A 6,707-nucleotide genomic window follows, 5' to 3' on the forward strand; every position below is an offset into this window, starting at 1 on the left:
ACCGTGTCAATCCTCTCCCTCACACTCACCTGATGCTGCCCAGCCACTGACTTGACGAAGCCATGCATCGGAGACGCCAGGATCAGCGCGCCCAGTGGCGCCCAGAACGCGTCCATGCCGCGCCAGAGCGCGCATGGCGCCGACCCTGGACACGCCAGGGCGTGACGACGCCCACGGCCCTGCGTCCCCTCCACACTCGCTCTCAACGCCAGTAGACGCACAACGGCTCCCTGCATAGACTGGACACACGCACGAGGCCGCGGGAACGCCGCAGACGACGACCGCGTCCACGACCGTCCGCCATGGCCCGAGCACTCCCATCAAGCGCGCCAGCGCCACAGAGCCTCTGCGGAGCCACGATCACGCTCGTCACCCTCGCCAGGACACCAGCCACCGTACGCGCCCATCACTTGCCCCTTGGCGCCCTTGGAACGACGACGACGATGATGACCCCCGCTCCGCCCTTCGGTCACCTCTCGCCGCTATAAAATGGGAGCCCCTCCCACTGAACTGAGCACGCCAACACCTTCCACTCATCCTCACAGCTCTCCTCGATCGCTCAATTTCACCAGCTAGCCACCCCACTGCTCCAATCGCAAGATCGACGCCGCCGCCAGTACACGGAGTCCGCCGGAGCAGGAGGCCGCCATTGGAGACGCAACTGCTTCCAGGCGCCTCCTCATCTACTCCAACGTCGCGGCGCACAACTCCGACGACCGCCGGAGCTCCGACGACCTCTCCGACCCCCTACCTCCACCTCCCGTAAGCCTCCCTCTCGCCGGAGAAGACGACCACCCTCGGCCGTCGATCTCACCTCTAATCGCACGGCCCTCCTCTCCCCGTACCGCTTCGGGCGTGACAACCCACAGACAGTGGCCCCCACCTTGTCAGGCGGCCCGCTGCGCTGGACGCAGTACTGGGCCGGCCCATTTTCCCATTTCTCTTTTTCCCGCGCGAGCCCACGATTTGAATTCAAATCTGGAATTTAGAAAAAATACACTAATCTGTTGCAAACTTTGAAATTCAATAGGGAAAAATCTACTCTGCCAAATTTCACAAACTTGATATTGTTGGAAAGCTTAGGATTTTATCTACCCAATGCCACTGGATTTAACCATAAATATATTGTAGATTTAAAATGACAAAATAAACAAGGCAGGGACTTTTCTGCCTTATAATAATTCTTAAAAATCAACCATAAATGCTTTTCAGTTAATTCCACCTCCAATAATTCACTTTTCACTTATACTAATTGTTTCTACAAAAATATGCCATGCTTACCTTGAATGATCATGGCTTAGTTGATTTAAATGACTTTATGGCTATTTTCTAGTCAAAGATATTGTCCAAAACTATGAAGAAATCTTATGAGAGAGTTTCTCTCATTTAAATCTTGTCACCCTCATTTCCAAATAAAGTAGAGACTCTGGTCATCTAGGTCTCATAGGAAATGTTGGTGATACTAAATCTTTGTTATGCTAGAATTAAATTGTATGAGGTGCTCACCTCATTTAAATCATTTTCTCCAAATGATAAGTGTGAAGAGGTTGACTTGGGTCAACCTAGGTCACATATTATGCATAAGAGAAATTAAATCTTAATAAGATAATGAGAGGAAATTATTTCTCTGAATAATTCAAAGTAACATTTAAAACTAGTATGAGAGGAAATTATTTTTCTGAATTAATAAGAAAAACACATTCCACCAACCTAATAGTAATATGTGATGCTAGTTTAAGTGTGTGAATCATGTTTGTGCCTAGTTTAGTAAATTAGTTTGGTGTGATGATTGTGTACCCCGTATTCGTATTTTAGACGCTAGTATCGAGGAGTACCAGGAGGAGGAGGAGGTCTACTTCCAAGAAGAAGAAGACCACTTTGACCAGTTTCCCAACCAAGGCAAGATAATACTCTTGCAAAGTGCAAGCTCACCATGAGCAAGGCATTACCCCATTTCACTTTATGATCCTATTTTTCCCAGTTTTACCTTACAAGCTTTACTTACCTTTGTTTTATCAAAGTACCTTTGATTTATGATTTACCTGGTTAGTTTTGGATTAGTACAAGAGTATCAAACTTAGCCTAGAAGCAAAGCAAATACTTAGCACCCCTCATACATAGTGGCTAGTGCTAAATACTAAAAATGACTACTCTAGATGGGAACAGGTGTTGTTGAAATAATGATGTTGAAAACCTTGGAATGATGAGTCATTTCCATTGAAAGATTTTGAAGGTGAATATGACACTGAAGTTGACTTGTGGATTTTGGGTTAAAAACTGATGATTGAGTTGGATGCGATACCTTCCCAATATTTAAGTACCCCCACAATACCTGATTATGGGTAGGGCTTAGCTGGAAATTTATGTGTCTTAGTATGGGTTCCCTCTGAACACACATCATAGGGGTTATGCTTGAGGCTGCCTCCGTTGTTGAGAAATGATGTGAATTGATGGTGAATTGTACGGCCAAGCCCTGTGCAGTTCCCGGGTTAACAGTTGGTTTTCACCGGGAGGCCACGCTCATGGGGAGAGGTGCCTATACTAGGGTGTGTAAGTGAAAGGTTAACGGTTGATGATCCGCGTACTGAGTTACGATTATTCGGGGTTTTATCCCTGACGGATGTAATCAAATGTTGTGGCACAAGTGTGCGACCTCTGCAGGGTGTAGAACTATTCGAATAGCCGCGTCCGCGGATACGGACGATTGGAAAGGGCCATTCTGTTTCCGTCATCAGAATTTATATCTATGTGACTGGTGTTTTGAACTTGAACTTGAAAGGTGACTTGGATTTTGAATCACAACTGAGTTGTGGGAATGACACTAATGTTCCCACTTGAGTTAGTTAGCACTTGGGGAGTTGTTTACAAAAATGTTTATCAAATAAAATTGGCTTTATGCAAATAAACTTAGAGCTTAGAACACTCTCAATAGTAATGTTAGTACTTACTTTAGTATTAGATTGCGAGTACTTAAAGTACTCACGGCTTTGTCCCTGGCTATTCAAATGGCCAGACTATGAAGCCGAGCAGCAGTACGAGGATGACGATCAGCAGGACGTCTACCACAACTAGGAGCTTCTAACGTCAAGCGTTGGCCTGTGGACTAGAGAGTCCTTGTATCTTACGCTTCCGCTATGAACTTGTGTTTGTTCGTTGATCATTAGATCAACTATTCGTGTAATATGGACCATGTGATTCCAAGTTGTAAGACATTATGGTTTGTAATGAATGATGACTGTGATACTTAACTATTATGCCTCGCAACAACAATTTCCTGGGATTGCGATGTATGACATAATAGGCATCTGGACTTAAAAATCCGGGTGTTGACAGTTATCCGCGTTGGATTCTAACCTGCGCGAAGTATCCGCCTTGCTTTGCTGCTGCATTGCTGAAGCGACAAGTTTGCGGAGGTAGTTGATATCAACCTCTTCGTCCTTCTTCTTCAACAGCTCCGCAGCTTTTAGCATGTTGTCCTTTGGGGTTTCCAGCGGCTGCTGCTCTGCGGGCGTGGCGAAGTTGATTCTGCGAGGCGGAATGGCTTCTCTAACAATTCGATCGGCCTCCGCCTGCGCATAGGTCATCTTTACTTCCCATTCTTGCGCCATGCTCTTGACATGCTCGAGTGTGGCAGCAATTTCGCGGTCCTGTCTGTCGAACTAGTCCACCAAACCTGCAGCTTCTGCCCTTTCATCCCTTAATGCGGCTGTGGCATCGGCGAGCTTCTTGGCTGTGGCCAGCATTTCCTTTCTAGTGGCCTCTAGAGCCTCCGGATCTGCGGCATCGCCCGGGGTTATAGGTTTGTTAAGAACTGCTCGTGCAACCATCTCTTCAGCTGACAGGAGTTCTTCCGAGGAAGAATCCCTGCGGGGTCTCTCCCGTGACAGTGGAGATCCTTGGCGGGATGGCTGAGGGTCAGATTGGTTGGTTGCCTCTTCTGATCCAGGTTGCCCCAGCGCTGCTACGGTTGCGAGAACCTGCTTAGGCTGGGCGGAGTCGACCTCAGGTTGATCACCGAAACCGTACTCCCCTAGCTTGCGGTAAAACTCGTCAGTATCCATGGAGGGGGTATCTCCGGGAATTGGGCTCAGATTGCCCAAAATCGACTCTTCAACCAGAGTTTCGCTTTCTCCGACAGGCTCAGCCTGATCCGGATCCACGTCATTTTCCGGTGCCTCTACCTGCTCAGGACCAGCTCCGTCTTCTTGAGGGGCGGTTCCGGCGGTATGGGCCAAGAAGTGTACGAAGTGGCACCTCTGCTTTTCTAACACCTGGGAGACCCAGGCGGATCTGCATTGGTCTTCCACCGTTATTTCCTGCTCAGGGGCGGATTGGGTGGGCTTTGAAAATTCCAGATCCGAGGCGGAATCTTCCTTGGGAAGCTCCTGCATCTCAGATCGGATCTTTGCGACAGCGTCCAGCTCTGCGGCGGTCACGTCTGCGTTACTTACCAGCGGGTTTCCGTCGGAATCGACGGTTTCCCCGATGAAGATGTGTATGCCGCCAACTGGGACGATGGAGAGCTTGACGGGGTTTGTCCTAGCTGGAATCCAACACTCATCCGGAGGGACGATCGGCAGATTTCCGGCGTAGAGGACGCGCCCCACAGCGATGGTGTCGTCGTAGCTTCCCTCAGTGGAACCCTCCCGGTTCCGGCCTCCAGACGCCACAGGCCCCACGGTGGGCGCCAACTGTCGTTGCCTAATCGACGGTACCTCGGAGGAGGGATCCTCACGAGGGGGAGAAGAAGTAGGGGCCATAGGGCGGAGTGCTCTCGGGACGGTGGTACGCGATTTACCCAGCTTCGGAACACCTGCACGATGACAGGGCCTACTGCTGCTTGTCTGGAATTATCTGGGCGCTCTCGCGTTGTTACAATGAGTTGTGGTTGTGCCTCTAGGGCTCCCGAGATCCGGCTTATATAGGCGCACGGATCTAGGGTTTACATGGAGAGTCCTAGCCGGAATACAAGTTGCCTAACTACGGTACAATGTCTTGCCGTGTACGTCAAGGATCCGCCTTCCTCCAAGTACGTGCTGGATCCGGATACTTCATGGGCTGTCACGGATCCGGCCTCCTTCGTAGGTCGGTAGAGATCCGGTTTCCTGTTCCTGGGCTGGACTTCATCCTTCATGATCTACAGCAACTGGGCCGCCCGATGGGCCACATGCCTCACCACCAACTATGGGCCACCCGGGCTTGCCGGATCTAGGCTATGCCGTTGATATACCCATAAAGTATACCCACAACAACCCCGCTAGTCTAAAAGTGAAACAAGAAATGCTAGAGTTTGATGATTTCATTAGTAACCTACAAGGTAACACTAAGAAGCATGTTTCAAGTCTCATGGTTCGCATAGCTCAACTAAATGATACTCTTGAGAAAAAGTGCCAAATAGAGAGAGAAGACTCTCTAGAAATACATGCTCTTAAAAATGCTCTTGAGGAATGTCAAGAAACTATAGCATCTCTTGAAGAGAGGCTAGAAAATCTTGAAGAACCTCAAGATAAACTTAACAAGCTCACTAAAGCTAGAGATCTTGCTAGAGCTAAGACTAAAGTGCTTATAAAGGAAAATGCCAAATTTGGTGTTGATCATGAGAAACTTGTGAAGGATCTAGATGAACTAGACAAGGCTCACAAAGCCTTGAAGAGTGAGTACTCTCTCCTCTCCGAGTCTTATGAGCAACTTCAAATTAGGCTTGCTTCATATGACATACCTAGTAGCTCTACTCCTTCATGTGATCATGCAAATATTATTGAGGAAAATGCTAGGTTGAAGGATGAACTTGCTAAGGCCTCCTCTTCCCAAAGTAAACTTTCCTTGGATGATCTTTTGAGTAAGCAAAGGTCAAACAATGGGAAGGAGGGACTTGGTTATAATAGCAAGGCTAAAAAGGCAAACAATAAAAAGGCCAAGCCCGCACATGAGAAAGCTAATGGTGAAACCCGAAAGGGCAAAACCATTAATGATGATAGTGCGGGAATTGATAACCCTCACTATGTTCTCTTTAAAGATTATTATGGTGATGTTTATGCTAAATATGTTGGTCCATATGATGGTTATGTTGCTTGGTCTATTTGGGTCCCGAAGACCCTTGTTGCTAACAAAAGAGGACCCATTGAAAAATGGGTACCTAAATCCAAGAATTGATCTCATGTAGGACTATGCCGCCGGAGGTTCAAAATGGGTACTTGATAGTGGATGTACAAGTCATATGACCGGCGGCAAGAACCTCGTCAAGGAGTTGAGGCCCAACATAAATCATATCACCGTCTCCTTTGGCGATAATTCTACATCCGAGGTATTGGGTTTTGGCAAGGTTGTGGTTGTACACAACATTACTCTTGTGGATGTCATGCTTGTCAAAACCCTTGGTTACAATTTGCTTTCCGTTTCCGCCCTTGGCAAGATGGGTTTCGCCGTCTTTATTGATAATGATATTGTGGTCCTCTTGTGGAGCAATACTCTAAAAGTCGCATTCGTTGGGTATCGCGAACACAACTTGTATGTGGTGGACTTTTCGGGGACCACCACGACAAGTGCGATGTGCCTATTCGGAAAGGCGGACGTGGGTTGGTTGTGGCATCGCCGCCTAGCCCATGTCAACATGAGAACTTTGCAAAGTCTTCACAAGGGGAACCATATTGTGGGACTAATGGAAAATGTGTCTTTTGCCAAAGATCGTGTTTGTAGGGCTTGTGTTG

The sequence above is a fragment of the Lolium perenne genome, chromosome 1 (assembly GCF_019359855.2).
Source record: "Lolium perenne isolate Kyuss_39 chromosome 1, Kyuss_2.0, whole genome shotgun sequence".
NCBI classification, from domain to species: Eukaryota; Viridiplantae; Streptophyta; class Magnoliopsida; order Poales; family Poaceae; genus Lolium; species Lolium perenne.